The sequence below is a fragment of the Neomonachus schauinslandi genome, chromosome 14 (genome assembly GCF_002201575.2).
Source record: "Neomonachus schauinslandi chromosome 14, ASM220157v2, whole genome shotgun sequence".
Classification (NCBI taxonomy): domain Eukaryota; kingdom Metazoa; phylum Chordata; class Mammalia; order Carnivora; family Phocidae; genus Neomonachus; species Neomonachus schauinslandi.
Window position 1 is genome coordinate 27,385,470 of NC_058416.1, and position 18,509 is coordinate 27,403,978.

The 18,509-nt window shown below is 42.0% G+C and overlaps 1 protein-coding gene across 1 annotated transcript in view; it reads right to left on the reverse strand.

Annotated features, from left to right (window-relative positions):
* Positions 1-17,865, reverse strand: part of C14H18orf25 (chromosome 14 C18orf25 homolog) — an 80,768-nt gene extending 62,903 nt beyond the window's left edge. Inside the window, exon 1 of the mRNA XM_021686334.2 lies at positions 17,813-17,865. The gene's annotated coding sequence lies outside the window, so the exon portion shown is untranslated. The remainder of the gene's footprint in view (positions 1-17,812) is intronic.
* Between the last annotated feature and the right edge of the window lie 644 nt (positions 17,866-18,509).

The following is an 18,509-nucleotide window of genomic DNA, read 5'->3' on the forward strand; positions in this document are numbered from 1 at the left end:
TCAAGTGCCTTTGAGACATCCAAAGAAATGTTGGAGAAGCACTAAGTATTTAATATTCAAGTCCAAAACTCAGCAGAGATTGGGGATGGATTTTCCTGCCAATAACACAAAAGTATTCTTGGCATTCCTAAGACCAAATAAAACAACAAATTAGAAAAATAATGCAAATACTGGGGCGTCTGGTGGCTCAGTTGGTTAAGCATCTACCTTCGGCTCAGGTCATGATCCCAGGGTCCTGGGACAGAGCCCCGCATCGGGCTCTCTACTCCGCAGGGAGCCTGCTTCTCCCTCTCCCTGCCACTCTCCCTGCTTGTTCATTCTCTCCAATACTTAAATAAAATATTAAAAAAAAAGAAGAAGAAGAAAGAAAAATTCAAATCTTTGAGAATGAGTTACCATTGTCTCTATTTCTGTCTGCACGTGACTCTCACTTTATGTAAAAGTAATGACATGAAAAAGAAAGGCAGCAAAGTAGAGGAAGAAAAAAATAATTTAGGTAGGAGTCAGAAACTTGGGTTCTAACCTTAGCTCTGCCACTGACTATGTAACCTAAGATGAGTCTCTACCTTTGTTCTTCAGTTCCTTATCTGTAAAACTTAAAAAGTTGAGTAGGGAATGGAAATACAGATTTTGCAGGTTAAGAGAAACAATGTAAGAATGCTTTAAAAAGTCTAAAGCATCAAAGACATGTATTGCTCAACACACTATTTAGACACTTCTCAATACATAGCATGTATGTAGGAAAGATGAGCAGTTGTTTTAGTAGTTATTTTAGTGCTAATGTTACATTTTAGTAAAAAAAACTGCAAATAATCCAGCCTTTGGCATGACTGCATGAACTGTTTGATGCCCAAGGATACACTACATCTGTTTATATACATATAAATAATAACATTATTAAAATCAAGCACTGTTGGGGTGTCTGAGTGGCTCAGTCGGTTAAGCTCCTGGCTTCGACTCAGGTCATAATCTCAGGGTCCTGTGGTTGAGCCTCACGCTCTGAAGGGAGTCTGCTTATCTCTCTGCCCCTCCCCCCGCTTGTATGGGTACGCACACACTCCCACTCTCTCTCAAATAAATAATATCTTTTAAAAAATAAAATAAAATAGGGGAGCCTGGGTGGCTCTGGTCATGATCCCGGGGTCCCGGGATCGAGCCCCACATCGGGCTCCCTGCTCAGCAGAGAACCTGCTTCTCCCTCTCCCTCTGCTTGTGCTCTCTCTCTCTCACTCTGTCAAATAAATAAGTAAAAATCTTTTAAAATAAAGCACTCTTTAGTCTCCAGAAAATCAGCTAAGTATTTAAATGTATAACCCACCCCCAACAACTCTATAAGGCAGATACTATCACCCTATTTTACAGATGGGGTAAAGTTAAGGAATTTGCACAACGTCAATACTGGAGTCGGGATTTTCACAGAAGCAAGTTCTTTACCACTCATCACTCCACAGTATATCCCACCTAGCACCATACCTTAAAATAAGGAGCTGCTCAATAAATATTTGCTATTGATAATCTTCAATCCTATTTTTTCATAAATAATTAGGTGGTAGTTTTGTTAAACCAAAGTGTAAGGGCTTTGGAGTTAGAGAAACAAATCAAGGTTATACAGAGGAGTTTATATAGAGAATCTGCAGATTTTGAAACACTTAAATACAACACTTAAAAATGTTAGGATAAAGTAAAGGGAGAGCAGAGTGCCATACAAAACCCACAAGATTTACAGTAAAATGACTTTAGTTTTTATCTAGCGCATATGTGACTTTAGACAAGTCATGTAACTTCTCTGAGCTACAAAATGACACTACAATACTAACCTCAGAATGGTATTTTTAAGATTTATTTATTGGGGGCGGGGGGCAGAGGGAAAGCGAGAGAGAGTCTCAAGCAGACTCCCCGTTGAGCACGGAGCCAGACGTGGGGCTCAATCTCACCACCCTGAGATCATGACCTGAGCCGAAACCAAGAGTCAGACACTTAACCAACTGAGCCACCCAGGCACCCCCCTTCAGAATGTTATTTTGAGTATTAATTTCACTAATGTGTGAGAAAATATTTTGTAAACCACTGAATGCTAGATTAACAAAGGAGAAACATTTAATTTGCATTTTATCGTTTTTAAAACAGACCTATTCTTGTCTTAGCCTAGGAGAAAAATTTCTTCTAACACTTGGCATCTTCTGAAAAACTAGTAATAAATTCTTACACCACTGTGGGCGGGGGGGGAGACATAAATATTTGTTATTGATAACAGTAATAAAGTCAAGAAAAAGAGTGGTTTCAATATTGTGATTTCAGTCAAAAGTGCTAAAGGATATAAGGCCAAAAACTGGAAGCCACCAAGATGTCCTTCAGCAGGTGACCATTCGAGTAAACTGTGGTACATCCAGACAATGGAATATTATTCGGTGCTAAAAAGAAATGAGCTGTGGGGCACCCATGCGGCCCAGTTGGTTAAGGGGCCAATCTGACTCTTGATTTTGGCTCAGGTCATGACCTCAAGGTAGTGATATTGAGCTGAGCACCGCCCCCCCACCCCGACGAGATCCAAGCTCAGCAGGGCATCTGTTTGAGATTCTCTCCCTTTCCCTCTGCCCCTCCCCCTACCTGTGCCTGCTTTCTCACTCTGTAAAATAAATAAATCTCTAAAAAAAAAAAAAAGAAATGAGCCATTAAGCCATGAAAAGACATGGAAAAAACTTAAATGCATATTACTAAGTAAAAGAAGCCAATCTGAAAGGCTACATACTCTATAATTCAAACTATATGACATTTTTGAAAAGGCAAAACTACGTAGACAGTAAAAAGATCAGTGGTTGCCAGAGGTCTGGAGGAGGGAAAGATGAACAGGTGGAGCACAAAGGATTTTTAGGGCATGAAACTACTCTGTATAATACTAAAGTGGTGGATATACATTATAAATTTGTCCAAACCCAAAAATTGTACAACACCAAGAGTGAGCTCTAATGTTAACTATGGACTCTGGGTGACGATGTCAATGTAGGTTCCTCAGTTGTTAGAAATGTACACTGTGATGGGGGTTGTTGATAATGGGGCAGACTATGCATGTGTGAGAGCAAGGGGTATATGGAAAAATCTCTGTACCTTCCATTCGATTTTGCTCTAAACAAACTACTAAAAAAGAGAAATAAAGTCTATTAAAATAAATAAATAGTCAAAAAAAAAAAAAAAAACCACGGTTGCCAAGGAGAAATGGAGAAGGGGAAGGAATGATAGGTGAAGCAAAGGAGATCTCTAGGGCAGTGAAACTATCTGTCGGATACCATAATAATAGACAGGCATTAGACATTTGTCAAAATCCACAGACCTGTTATTCCGTGGTATGGTATCTCTATTTTTCAACGCAAAAAGTGAGACCTAATATAAACTTGGACTTTGTAATGTATCAATATTAGCTCATAACTGTTAACAAATGTACCAAATTAATGCAAGGCGTTAATAACAGGGAAACCGAAGAGGAGGTATATAGGAACTCTGTACTTCCTCTCAATTTCTCAGCAAACTTAAAACTGCTCTAAAATATAAAGTCTATTCATTTTTCTTAAATGCTGAGGAAACTGTAAGCTTGGAGCTGCTGGAAAGTCAACTGTGCTCTCATGAGAGGAACGCCTGACTGAAAATGAAGCCCACAGAGAAAAGCAGTAGACAGTAGGAGCGAGTATACAAACAGAAAAAGAGTGCCCGGATATCAAATGAGTTCCCGGCTTCAACTAGGTTAGAGGCCAGCTGCACACTGGACTTATCAAAATCAAAGTTAAGTGAACCTATTACATCTCATTCTTGCTTTTTAAAAAATGCATGGGATGCTACAATATACATATGTTACAGTCATCACTGCTAACAGAAAACCAGCACAGTTAACGGATTTACTTGCAGACTTCACTGAAAAGTCGACATGAGAGCAACCTGCACTGCTCTGGCCTTTGCTTCTCACCATTAGAAAACTAGTGCCTGTAAGCACTATTACTGATGACTATTGTCGATTTTAGATACAGCGTAAAACTCAACCATGAATTAGCCAAGACCTCAATGTTTCAAAAACTTCCAAGGGTTATTTTATTTTTAAAGATTTATTTATTGGGGCAGCTGGGTGGCTCAGCTGGTTAAGGGTCTGCTTCATCTCAGGTCATGATCCCAGAGTCCCAGGATCAAGCTGGGCTGCGTGCTCAGTGGGGAGTCAGCTTCTCCCCCTGCCCCTCACCCTGCTCGTGCTCTCTCTCTCTCTGGCTCTCTCAAGTAAAAAATAAAATCTTTAAAATAAATAAATAAATAAAGATTTACCTGTGTGTGTGTGTGTGTGTGAGAGAGAGAGAGAGAGAGAGAGAGCATGCACACGTGGAGGGAGGAGTAGAGAGACAGAATCCCATGCAGACTCCGTGCTGAGTGCAAAGCCCAACTGAGGGCTCCATCTCACTGCCCATGAGATTAGATCATGACCTGAGCCGAAATCACAAGTTGGATGCCCAACTGACTGAGCCACCCAGGCACCCCTCAAGGAATATTTTAAAAAGCAAAAAAAGATATAGGCGATTTCAACTGAAAAGCCTACTAAAAGAATGCTTTAGTCACTATTTTTAAAAACAAACTGATGACTATTTTATTGCCTATTTGTAGGCTTTTTTTAAAGCTATAATTTAAAAAGATACACACAATAAGTAGTCTATCCACACTGACAACTACCTAAACAATTCCATTTAGGTTTCCAGAACATTATAATTATTTTTATTAATTATTGCTCATAGTTAACCTGAAATATATAATCCTCATTTCTAAGAAAAGAATATATAGGTCAATGGCCAAGATATATTTAGATAGATTTAGATAGATATATTTAGAACAGTTTCTGAATTCCCAACCTGCTTCTTAACCTAAGACTAGATTGTGCTACACAAGTAGCCTCCTTTAACCAAAATGAAGTTCTGAACATCTGGATCTTTACAAAAGATCATTTAGGTTATACACTTTAAAGATAAGGCTTTCATATAGACTCCTTTAAAATAAGCTTTCCTAATGTATTTGAGGTTATTTAAAATTTGGGTTTTGCCCATAAATATACAAGAATATCTCTTCTTCTGTGTGAATCAAGGCACATCTACACTGTACACCAAAGAAGGTAAACAAGACTGCTCCTTGCTTAGACCTACAGTTTCTACAGTAAGGCCTATAAGGCATGTATTGCTCAAGTCTTACCTCAGCATCATTTTGCTTCATTAGGCTCCAAATTCTTCAACATGCTAAGATCTTTTCTGATTCAGGGGATTTTGCACTTGCTGTTCGCACTACCAGGAAAGCACTCCCCATCGCTCTTTTGAAAGTTGGCTTGCTCTTGTATTTCAGATCTCAATTCAAACTCACCTTTAAAAGGCCTTCCTTAAGTATACTATAAACACCTTCTCTCTCACCCATATCCCATTATTCTCTATTTTTAAAAGGAGACTAAAATTACCTTGCTCATTTGTGTTTACAGTTTATTGTCTGTCTGCTTCATAAAATATGAGATACAAGAGGGCAGGGGATTTGTCCCATTAATTACTGTATCTGCAGCATCTAGAAAAATACCCAAAACCTACCAGATACCTAATATTTGTTGAACAACATATATTTATATTCAGTATTTATTAAGCAAAAGATATTTTGCTAGGGCCTGTGATACCATTTTTTAAAAGTAAGTTTCATTAAAATAGAATCTTGAGGACATTTTGCTTTTTCAAACATTGGCATTTTAAAAGCCCTTATTTTTTTTTTTTTTTTAAGATTTTATTTATCTGCGAGAGAGAGAATGAGAGACAGAGAGCATGAGAGGGAGGAGGGTCAGAGGGAGAAGCAGACTCCCTGCTGAGCAGGGAGCCTGATGTGGGACTCGATCCCGGGACTCCAGGATCATGACCCAAGCCGAAGGCAGTCGCTTAACCAACTGAGCCACCCAGGCGCCCAAGCCCTTATTTTTTAATAATTTCCCAACCATTTAAAAATTTTAAGGACAAACTCTGCTACAAGTGCAGTTACCCTTTACTTCAGCACTAACTTTATCTACAAATGCATCATATTAGCTTAACACATGCCTTTCAGATATACACAATAATGATAAAGGCTTAAGTGACAAATATTTTTTCAATATCAGCTACAGGAAATGCAAATAACATGCCATTTTTTCCTTGTTTAAATCTATGGCTCAATTAATATAAGCTATTAATGTTTAAATAAATACTAAGCCACTTCATAATTTGGTTTCACCCACAATTACACAAGAATACATGTTTTGGGGGGCGCCTGGGTGGCTCAGTTGGTTAAGCGACTGCCTTCGGCTCAGGTCATGATCCTGGAGTCCCAGGATCGAGTCCCACAACGGGCTCCCTACTCGGCAGGGAGTCTGCTTCTCCCTCTGACCCTCCCCAGTCTCATGCTCTCTCTATCTCATTCTCTCTCTCAAATAAATAAATAAAATCTTTAAAAAAAAAAAAAAAAAGAATACATGTTTTGTGGGGCACCTGGCTGGTTCAGCTGGAAGAACGTGCAATTTTTTTTTTTTTTTAAGATTTTATTTGACAGAGAGAGAGCGCATGCTCAATCAGGGGAAGCGGCAGGCAGAGGGAGAGGGAGAAGCAGGCTCCCGCTGAGCAAGGAGCCCAACGCGGGGCTTGATCCCAGAACCCTGGGATCATGACCTGAGCCAAAGGCAGATGCTTAACCGACTAAGCCACCTAGGCGCCCCGAGGGTGCAACTCTTTATCTTGGAGTCATGGGTTCAAGTCCCACATTGGCTGTAGAGATTACTAAAAAAATAATAATAATAAACTTTAACCAAAAAATATATATATATATTTTGTGTAAATCAAAATATATCTACATTTTACACTTAAGAAAGTAAACAGGGCTACTCTGATAACTTTCCCTAAAAACAAATATCCATTGTTTTTATTCACTTTATAGAAACCACACAAGCAGTATATTTTTCCACACTGCACTTACTTAAAACCATGCCCAAGGCATACCGTATAATTAATCGATAAAAGTAAAAACTATGCTGGGGCATCTGGGTGGCTCAGTCGGTTAAGCATCTGCCTTCGGCTCAGGTCATGATCTCAGGGTCCTGGGATCAAGCCCCACATCAGGCTCTCTGCTCAGTAGGGAGTCTACTTCTCCCTATGGGCTCTCCCTCTCTCTCTCAAATAAATAAAAATAAAATCGTTGAAAAAAAAAAGTAAAAACTATGCCATACAGAGGAGGGAAGGAGTTATTAAGCAAGGGAAGTGCTATCCAAATAGCCTCACAGCAGTCTAAACAAATTTTTTAGTTATTTTTTTAATTGGTTTAGCTTTGAAATCCAAAAATTATTAGCTGGCTTACAGTTTAAATATTCAGTTACATGTGTTTGTTCAGGTGTTTGTTTTGGGGTTTTTTTAAGGACTTTTTATTTTGGGGGTAACCAGGTGGCTCAGTTGGTTAAGCATCCAACTCTTGATTTCAGCTCAGGTCACGACCTCAGGGTTATAAGATCAAGACCCACGTGGGGCTCCACACTGGGCAAGGAGCCTGCTTAAGGTTCTCTCTCCCCCCTCCCTCTGCCCCTTCCCCCTAAAAAAAAAATAAATAAAAGAGGCTGTTCTATTAAAAAAAAATTATTTTTAAGTAATTGCTATACCCAACATGGGGCTCTAACTTATAACCCTGAGATCAAGTCACATGCTCTACTGACAGAGCCAGCCAGGCACCCCTCAACTATGCATTTATTACTGAATCTATGATTCAAAAATGATGCACTCTCCTAGCGCTAAAAATCAAAGCAACTGGACTGCTTCTACGCTGTTGTAAAAACACTTCTTATATGAATGGAACTTAAAAAAAAAAAATCATGAGACCACCACCAACAATGCAGCTTAACTCTAAGAGAATAGAAATTTCTGCCTCCAAGACAGTTAAGATATAAAATAAATTATAGCTTGCATATTCTACTAACTCACTTTAAGTAGTAGTAACTTTCCTAATAATTGGGACCGAGATTAAAAAAAAGCAAAATCTATGACAATCAATTATGGGTCTTTAAAACCACTTTCTAAGTTCTTTGCCAAACTTAGCCTACCCTACACCTAAAAACTTAAAAAAAAAAAAAAAAAGACCCACATTAAGGTGTTTTGAAGTTTTGCATGGTTTTACTTTTTAAAATAAAAACATGAACAGAAGACAGAGACCAAGAGACAAATTGCAACCCAAGAAAATAAAACTAGAATGAAGCAGTGCTTTCTAACAGTTCTGTACGCCAACTTCCTGCTGGTGTAGGCAACTGTCAAACATTATAAAGTGACTCTACAGTGTCAGGCAAGTTGGATATCAGAACAGATAATATGACAATCTAACGGTGGGAGAGAATCACAATATAAATAATCATCCAAAAAAATTAGCACCTACTAATTATTACCTGATTTTTCTGACTGTGGCACACAACACATACACTGCTATGAGAGTGATTTTTAAAGCAAAAAAAAACACACACACACACAGCAATGACTGAGAAAATTTAAGCCCAAGAAATTAAGAGTTAACCTTAAACACGGGGGAGGAGGGAAACAGCACGTTATGAAGAAAGCAAAAAAAAAAGAAACCAGTTACTTGTGCAAATGTTTTTACTCACCCCCTTCAGCCCCATTATATTGCAATCTCCTTTGAAAACAGGGATTATATTAATCGTCTTCAGTTCATTCACAGTTCCTAATATAGAATGGTTTTTCCCTAATACATAATATTTAATAAATATTTGTTAAACTGATGAACTGAATCGTTTTTAAAAATCACCAAGACAGGGCGCCTGGGTGGCTCAGTTGGTTGGGCGACTGCCTTCGGCTCAGGCCATGATCCTGGAGTCCCGGGATCGAGTCCCGCATCGGGCTCCCTACTCGGCGGGGGGTCTGCTTCTCCCTCTGACTCTCTTCCCTCTCGTGCTCTCTGTCTCTCATTCTCTCTCTCAAATAAATAAATAAAATCTTAAAAAAAAAAATCACCAAGACCACTAATGAAACCCCTTGTTTGCTTAACAGCACTATCAACTTGTATATAAAAACGTATTCCATTACACAGAGTCAACATGATTTCTGACAGTGTAACTCTCCTTTACCTTTCCACATAAAAACGTAAGACAAAAACAGACGCCACTGCTAACAGCCTAGTAAATCTATTTCCTTAGTTAGAATACTGTATATAAATGCTGTGAACTTATGCATAAAGATGCAAAAATCAGACACTACGAAACTAAATTTCTTAGGCAACATAACACAACTAAGGTAAAAGCAGCATTATCTTACTGAAAGTCACACAAAGCCCCATCTCCCCAGATGTTCAGTTCTAGGAAGAATCCATTATGTCTATAAACAGTGATGTTGCCAAATCTTTTGAAATAGAAAAATTAACCTTTTTTCTAATTTTTATATATACACACTTCATTTTTTTTTAAGATTTCATTTATTTTTGAGAGAGAGAGCGCGTGAGCACGAGTGGGGGAGGGGGCAGAGGGAGAAGCAAACTCCCGCTGAGCAGGGAGCCCCATGCAGGACTCGACCCCTGGACCCTGGAATCATGACCCGAGCCAACGGCAGAAGCTTAACTCAGCCCCCCAGGTGCCCACTAACCTACTTTAATGACAACAGTACTTTTATCTTAGTAAGCACCAATATCTCAAAACAAATTTTGCTCCCAAAGGACTTCTTTTTGATTATTTGTTGGATTTGGAGTTAGTTTTTCCCGAGAGAGGGGTAGGTAGCATGGATAATATGAACAGTGCAGGAACCAAAGATCAGGACTGAAATAAACCCCCTATAATATTACAATGTAGCGGAAATAGCCCTCTTCTCCACAGCAACTCATCCCTTCCCTTAGCTCTCAAAAGGGAGACATTGAAAAGGCTATACACAAGGTTCAGTATAAAAGCCTCAGAACTGGGAATGATGAAAGGCATTCAGAGTGAGGAATCAGGAGTAAGTAAGTAATGCAGCTCAGCAATGAGTATCAACAGCTGCTAACACCACAGAGAACCAAATGTTATGTGCCTCCTGATGCAATTACTCAACATCATCGATAAGATATATTTTTGCCCCTTCAAAGAAAAAGGAGAGAAACAATACACATTACAGGGGTGCCTGGGTGGCTCAGTTGGTTAAGTGCCTTCGGCTTGGGTCATGATCTCAGGATGCTACAACTGAGCCTCACATCCGGCTCCCTGCTCAGTGAGGAGTCTGCTTCTCCCTCTCCCACTCCTGCTCCCCCTGGCTCTCAAACAAAATCTTAAAAAAAAAACAACAACCAATATACATCATAGAAACTAAATCTGATCAAGCCTCTAAACCTAATACCAACTAACGAGAGACCAAAGGGACAGAGGAACATGTTTAAAACCACCACAGGAATGTAACTGACAAATTCAAATGGGGAAAACTGTTTCTTCAACAATTTGCCAGGGGAAAAAATGTAGGGGGAACCTTTAGATTACCAAACAATACACAGACCATTTTTGGTTCAGTAAAAATACATTTAAGAGACAATGGAGCAATCTGAACACTAAATATCATATGACAGTAAGGAATTATTGCTAATTATTTTCAGTGTGATAATAGTTATTTGGGTTTTTTCCTTCATGAGTGAAGTTGACTAAGAAACTGCAGTGCTAAAAGATTGGAGTACAGAAAAGGAACACTAAAAATTAATGCAGCTGAATGGATTTGGCCCACCCAGACTGAAATATAAATTGTGAGACTGCAACCACGGGAAGAGAGCGGCTTTGCTTGCTTGCCAGCCAACCTTTTCTCCACTGATACAGGCTCTATAAATAGGCCAAGAGTGATAATGACTGCTCAAATCACTTCATGTTGCAGATACTACCACTACTGACATGTATCTGGCCCAGCCTCAGACTGAATAAACCAGCATCAAGAGCCAAGGAAGAACCAAAAGGAAAGAATGCACTATGGCTGATGTGAGACCCTCTAAGTACTCGAAAGCACCATCAGTATAAATCAAGGATACTTTAAAACACAGGTTCTAGATTTCCTCCAAGATCTCTGCTCTGGCCATTTCTATCTCCCTCAGAATATAGTACACATAGAGATGGGATAAAGATGGGTCACCACATGCTAGGACCTGAGGTCCCCAAGATAAATGATGCCAAAAACCTAACATAGCAATTATATGATGGACTGTAGTGTAATAAAGTAATGGGAAACCCTTGATGATAAATCACTGATGTAAGAATAAACTATGCTTCTATGCTAGGTTAAAACTAGGGCAGACAGGATACCACTTAAAATCTTAACCACATGAGGTTTTTGTTCTTAATACAGAAAGGAAAACAGTCCTGTTTTCCCAGAGTTTTAGTCCACACCCAACTTCCCTATCCCCAACAATACCTTTCCCTAATTATAAGGCACCTAGCAAAATGCTGACTCAGAACATCATAAAAGTTTTTTTTTTTTTTTTTAAACCAGACAACTCAGTATAAAATAACTTCTGGACACTTTGGTCGGTATCTTGTTTCCCTAATGTTTACCACACTAATGAAAACTTAAAACTCTAGATTACCTAAGGACAAGCCTAGTTTATCCACAGTCTTAGGAATGACTGCTATAAATTTTAAAAGATTTCCTTTTCTTGCTCTTTGAACAATCAAAACTAATTTACTAATACATGGACTTGAATTCCAGGCAGAGGAAAAAGTATTTTATAAATGAACTGGCAGTACAAAAAAGAACACTCAAGTCTCCAATCATTTTCTTTCACACTTAGAGACCTATTTAAGAAAAATGTCAGGCGCCTGGGTGGCTCAGTTGGTTAAGCAACTGCCTGCCGCTCAGGTCATGATCCTGGAGTCCCGGGATTGAGTCCCACATCAGGCTCCCTGCTCGGTGGGGAGTCTACTTCTCCCTCTGACCCTCCCCCCCCCATGCTCTCTCTCTCATTCTCTCTCTCTCTCTCAAATAAATAAAATCTTAAAAAAAAAAAAAAAAAAGAAAAGAAAAATGTCATGGGGGGGCAAGGAGGAAGAAAAATGTCATTCTCCAATACCTTATTTTAAATGATTTTAGGGGCGCCTGGGTGGCTCAGTCGTTAAGCATCTGCCTTCAGCTAAGGTCATGATCCCAGGGTCCTGGGATTGAGCCCCGCATCAGGATCCCTGCTCAGCAGGAGGCCTGCTTCTCCCTCTCCCACTTCCCGCCTTGTGTTCCCTCTCTGTGTCTCTGTCAAATAAATAAATAAAATCTTTAAAAAAAAAATAAAAAATAAAATTATTTTATAAAGGAAAAGACTAACTCCATACTACACTTTGCTATACAGTACTTTTTCTGCTATAGCCTACTTTTCTTCACATTTTAGGGCAGGAAAGAAACTTAGAGGTCATCTGGCTCACTAGATTTGAGTACCTTATGCAGAAATTGTTTCTTTTCTCTTTCTACCCATCCCTACCTGGCACCTAAGTACTCAGTAAATGGGCTTCTGATTTAACCAGGTATAAACACCCCCACATACAAATAAGTCAGTTCTGTGGTAAATTTCTACTTTTAATTAATCTTAACTAGAAAATAACCATCCAGGTAGTTTTAAAATTGAATCAAGTCAAATTAATAAATTAGGATTTATACCATCTATCTTTCGGCTATTAAGTGACAGAATCAGAGGTCCCTGTTTTAAATGAAGACATGAAAGAGAACAGAAACAAAACTTAAAATGAACACTATAAAGCCACAAATCCTAAACAAGACAATCATCAAATCTGAGTATGCTGGTTATTTTATGTTATTTTTAAACCATGTTTACTATTATCATCTGCTACTAATATGTTATGAAAAATATGTATAATATATACAACACACATTTCCTCCCTTAGCCCAGAAATATAGAAGGAATATAAAATACTTCTTAGTTTCACCCTGCTCCTTCCTTTTACAAGGATCTGTAGGCTGAGTGTGAAAACTGAACATCAATCCCACTTGTGCTGAGAGGCTGCCCACACACAATCAGAAAACACTATTTCCCCTATCTATCATGAGCCCTGAAAGAGCAAGGAGTGTAGGTACAATTAAAGATAAACCTTAAAAGGATTTAGAAAAGTTTCATGACAACAATCAAATTTAAATTTAAGACTGGAATTAAAAACTAAATAAAAAGAACTATCAGTCTGACAAAATCAACCCAAAATAAAAAATGAAAATCAGTGGGGCACCTGGGTGGTTCAGTCGAATGAGTGTCTGACTCTGGATTTCGGCTCAGGTCATGATCTCAGGGTCCTGGGATTGAGCCCAGCGTCACTGTCACGCCCCACACTGAGCCTGCTTATGATTCTCTCTCTCCCCTTCTCCCTCTGCCCCTCTCCGCTCGCTCACTCGCTTGCTCTCTCTAAAATAATAATAATAATAATAAAATTAAACCAGCAACATTTCTACTCATTGAACATAAGGATGAAGAAAATCTTTCAAAAGGAATGCCTATCACATCCTTCATATTCCACCTCAGCTTTTTTCCCCTGAAAGAAAGTAACACTTTAGCAGACTAAGGTACCTTCACAACCCATCCCTCTGTAAACTCAAGGCACTGGCCACACTTAGCCAGTCAAGATTGATCCTCATGACTTTGGGTAAGCTGCTACCTAGCCGGAATGCCCACCTGGAAACTCATCTCAGAGTCAGATTTAAATGTTTTTTCAGCATCAGGACCTTGTCAGTCCTATTCACCAGTGTATCTCTAGCAACCAGGGCACTAGGGGCACACAGTAAGCAACCAATAAATTAGTGCTGTGAGAAGAGGTTCTACCTAATGTGCTGTCCTCTGTTTCCTCAAAGTTTTCAATAGCTCTTCCCCAACTACTAATATGTCTATTTCATTTTTACTACAGCTATCCAAGAAAATTTCTTTGGCCCCAGATTCTTTAATAAAATAATACAGAATACCGTAATCAGTATGGTTCAAAAGAAAACACATTAATAGCACATTGTGAGGGGCACCTGGCTGGCTCAATTCACAGGGCATGTGACTCGATCGCAGGATCGTGTTTGAGCCCCATGTTGGGTGTAACATTTACTTAAAAAATAAAAATTTTAGGGGCGCCTGGGTGGCCCAGGTGGTTGAGCGACTGCCTTCGGCTCAGGCCATGATCCTGGAGTCCTGGGATGGAGTCCCACATCGGGCTCCCTGCTCACCAGGGAGTCTGCTTCTCCCTCTGACCCTCCCCCCTCTCATTCTCTCTCTCAAATAAATAAACAAAATCTTAAAAAAATAATAATAAAAAAATAAAATTTTAAAAGTAGCATAATTTTGGGATGCCTGGGTGGCTCAGTCGGTTAAGTATCTACCCTCAGCTCAGGTCATGATCCCAGGGTCCAGATCCTGGGATCCAGCCATCAGGCTCCCTGCTCAGCGGGGAGTCTGCTTCTCCCTCTGCCCCTCCCCCGCTCATGCTCACTGACTCTCTCTCTCTCAAATAAATAAAATCTTAAAAAAAAAAAAAAAGTACCACATTTTTAATCTTTTACAGGTTTTCTCAAGTTCTGTCAATTGTAAGCATGTAAGCATGAATATACATTTGTTTTCACATCCCTAGTTACATGCAGGAAAATTAGGAAGGTCTACGATGATTTGCCAAACTTACAAACATAGGGTTTGGGTCTCTACTATATACCTGTTCCAAACTTTAAAAAGAAAGATAAAACAATAACAAAACCATTCTAATTTCACATACATCAAGTTCACTCATGCAGACGTCGGAACAAAACCGTAAGATTGAGGATCCCAGCAAAACAACTCCTTGAATAATAAGTTTACAAGTTACACGAGCTTGGAGAAGTTACTAGTCATACAGTAGACTGTATCATACTTAAGGTACCATTGTCACTTACAAAATAAAATCTTTGAAGGACATATACTGAGCACTCAGTTCCAACAGAACTGCATTAAATTAAAATTTAAGCTGAATTTATCTTTAATATCAGATCTTGGGTTAATCACGAAGAGTATAAGACAAAGAGCATTAGAACACTTTCATAAATGCATTTAATAGTAATATAAACTAAATTAGTAATGTAACAACTACACTGTGAACGTAATATGAAGCTAGCACTGGGGAAAGCTTCCAGCTCCACCTCTTTTTCACAAAAAGATGTCAGATGTCTTTTTCACAAAAATATTTTCATTAAGAAATCATTTAGCTGATGCTTTAGGTATAATTACCTGGAAATTTCTCTCTGCCTTCCATGTTGTATACACCTATATTGAAGTTTACATCTACAAAATGTTAATGTTATGAAAAATAAGTATAGTTTGAAGTTTTAACAGTACAGTGATACTGAAAAGCACTCTGATTTAAAAACGGCTAAAAATAGGGGCATCTGGGTGGCTCAGCCAGTTAAGGGCTGCTCAGGTCATGATCCCAGAGTCCTGGGATCGAGCCCCATGTCAGCTCCTGCTCCCTGCTCGCTGGAGAGCCTGCTTCTCCGTCTCCCTCTGCCTGCTGCTCTGCTTACTTGTGCTCTCTCTCTCTGTGTCAAATAAATAAATAAAATCTCTAATAAATAAATAAATAAAAATAAAAATGGCTAAAAATATTTTTATTTCTCAATGGAACTGCATGAAATTTCACTAAGATTCTTTTGAAAGCAGCATAGGTCATTGCAGTAAATTCCATCTTAGTTTCCTGAACTAAAATTTAACTCAATTTTTTATTTACTGAGCACCTACTGTGCATAAAGCACTAAACTAAGCATCCCATTGGCCAGATTAGACACCCAAAATATTACACTTCCCACTAACAAACGGTCAGCGTTTTGACTCCTCAGGAGATCAGGTAATAACTATCAATTGTAGGCCTCTAAAAATGCTTGTTAAACCAAAAGGCAATGCTCTTAATGGAGGAATCCAGACTGCCTGGATCAGCAAAACTACATTAGAAAGTTAACAGCCTCCATCCTTAAAATATCCCAGGAGAAGAAAGGGAGTGATTCAAACTGTTAGCATGTGCCCAACGACACTACACAATAATAGCCTAAGCAAAACTGCCAGATGTATTTGTAATTAAGAGGTCCAACCTTGACAAAGCATCATCAGTGAGATTTTCATCCTACTGGGTGGATGGATTCAGAAAGCAAAAGCTCAGTCAAGAAGTGAAAAGCACATTAAGCATAAACTGCTCGGGCGGTTCGATCTGGAAGAACAAGTAGAGAGAGAGGTTCATTCGTTCAACCTGCCAGCCTCTATTCTGCGACAGCGGAGAGGAGGACTTAAAAGAGAGAATGAATGACCTGCGGTTTCTCGTGGGGGCTGCGGCCCCAACCATAAACTGAGATCGGTGCTATAAGAAATAAATTACAAAGCATGAAGTGCTACTGGGGGGGAAGTGAAAACCCCCCGGGAAAAGTCAAAGAACGCAACGATCTTTAACTTCGGGCCCGTCAGTTTACATCTTCGCCGATTTTCTACATAAAGTTGACAAACTCTCCAGAAGAGGTCAATTTTGGAGGCTGACACATGCCTCCCATCGACCGGCTGCGACGGCCGACCGAAAGTAGAGGAAGCGCCGAGAGGCAAGCGGCGCCAGCCAAAGGAAGCCTTTTCTCCCTCCTCTTAGGCCACGGCGCTGGGGCGGCCGCCTGGACTCCTGGGAGCAGGGGCAGGTGTCGGCGCCAGATCCCGGCTCGCGGAGCTGGCAGAGTTGGCAGGGCCACCGCCGCCGCTTCTCCCGCGGGCCGGGGCGCCGGAAAGTTGCGTGAAGACAACTCCAGGGCCGAAAAGCCGCTCCCCCGCGCGGCCCAGGGGCAGCGGCAACACCAGCCTCCTCGCAGCCCCCCGGGAGAGGGACCCGCGACCCGGGGAAGGGGAGAGGTAAGTTCCGCCCGCCAGCTCGGCCGGGCCGGGAGGACCCGAGGGTCATCGGCCGGGCCGGGAGGACCCGAGGGTCACCGGCCGGCGGACGAACAAGGCGTCCAGCGATTCCGCTCCTGCCGGGAGCCCCCACCCGGGCCGTGCCTCCCGCCAAGTCCGGGCGCAAACACTCCGGGCCCGTCACGACCCCGGAGCCCGGGCGCCGCAGAGCCCACACCCGCGGCCCGCACCCCTCCAACCCAGCTCAACCCCTCCCCGAGACGCAGCCTGGTCCCACCGCTCGACCGGCAGCCGGGCCCCAGCCCTGCGCACCTTCCCGACTCACCTGCGCTCCGCGGCAGCTCTGTACCTCCTCGCCCTCGCCCGCTCCGCGCGCCCCGTCGGGGCACGCACCGACGCCCCGACCGGGACTCCCCGGGCCGCGGTGACTCGGGGCGCGACGGCCGCCGCCGCCTTCTCCACCTCAGCACGAGCCCCGGCGGCGAGCTGAGGGTCGCGGTCAAAGCCCCGCCGAGGCTAAAGCGAATCTCGCCACCTCCACAGCCTCCACCACCAAGTCCCTTCACTCGTCCGCGCCGCCCGGAGAAAATGTCACCAGAGGCCGTTCCGCTCGGCGCCTCACTTCCGCCCGGAACCACAGAGCCCGCACGGGTCGGCTAGAGCGGCCGCTGCGGCGGCAGCCTCCAGGGACTCGAGCGGGAGGCCGAGGGAAAGCCAGAGAGCGCCATCTGGCGGAAGGGAACAGGAGCTCCTCCCGCTGCAGAGTGCCTGGCGCGCAGGCACCAGCTTCCCCGGCTTCTTTCCCGCGCTCCATCCATCTGATCAGGCAGCTCCCTTCCAGACTTGTCCTTCCCAGAGGGTCGGAAATCAGTCAGTGCAAGCTAAGGACAATGCCCTAAGAGAAGCACAACACTCCGTTTTCCGTGCGCTTCTCGGTACTCACCCCTTCTGAAGCCTTCCCGAATGAAGCTCGTAGTGTCTGAATCCTTGAGTGACTCCAGCAGGGGGTCCGCTCTCTTCTCTCCCCACTTTTTCGCGGATGCCGACAGCTCGGCTCGAGGAGACTCGGCTGTGCTAGTCTCTTGCAGTGGCATCAACATCCCGTTCAAGTTTTTGGTCGGTTACCTTGCAGGCCTGGCAGATAGACCGCCACCTGCTGGTGAGTCAGGGTCAGTGGGGGAGAGCCCGCTCCGCCCCTCCGCGCGCTGCAAACGCCCCAAATTCCACCTCTGCAGAGTCACTCCTCTCATTTGCACTTCACCGTGGGCAGGGTGACGCACCCGGGTACTTTGAGTTTTCGAGGCCCTTCCTTGAGGTCTGTGATTGAAAGAAACGTGCTGTACGCGGGCCCTGGAGGAAAGGTGACTGGCCACCTGGCCGGTACTGGGCCCAGAGGTACGGTGAACAAAACGCAATTCGAGATATAGCCAAGGGCCGGCGCTCCCAAAGTCAGGGTTTTGAGAAGTAAATGAGTAAATAAGAGCGTGAGGAGGAAATGTAGAAGGTCTTCACTTTTTCAGGAGCCGTGCTGACACCTGGGGTAACACTACCCAAGAGGAGATTATGGAAATCACAGCGCTGGCCCCACATCCCCCTTAACATCAGTCTCCCCTTCAGATCTGGTGCTTCAGTTCACTCAT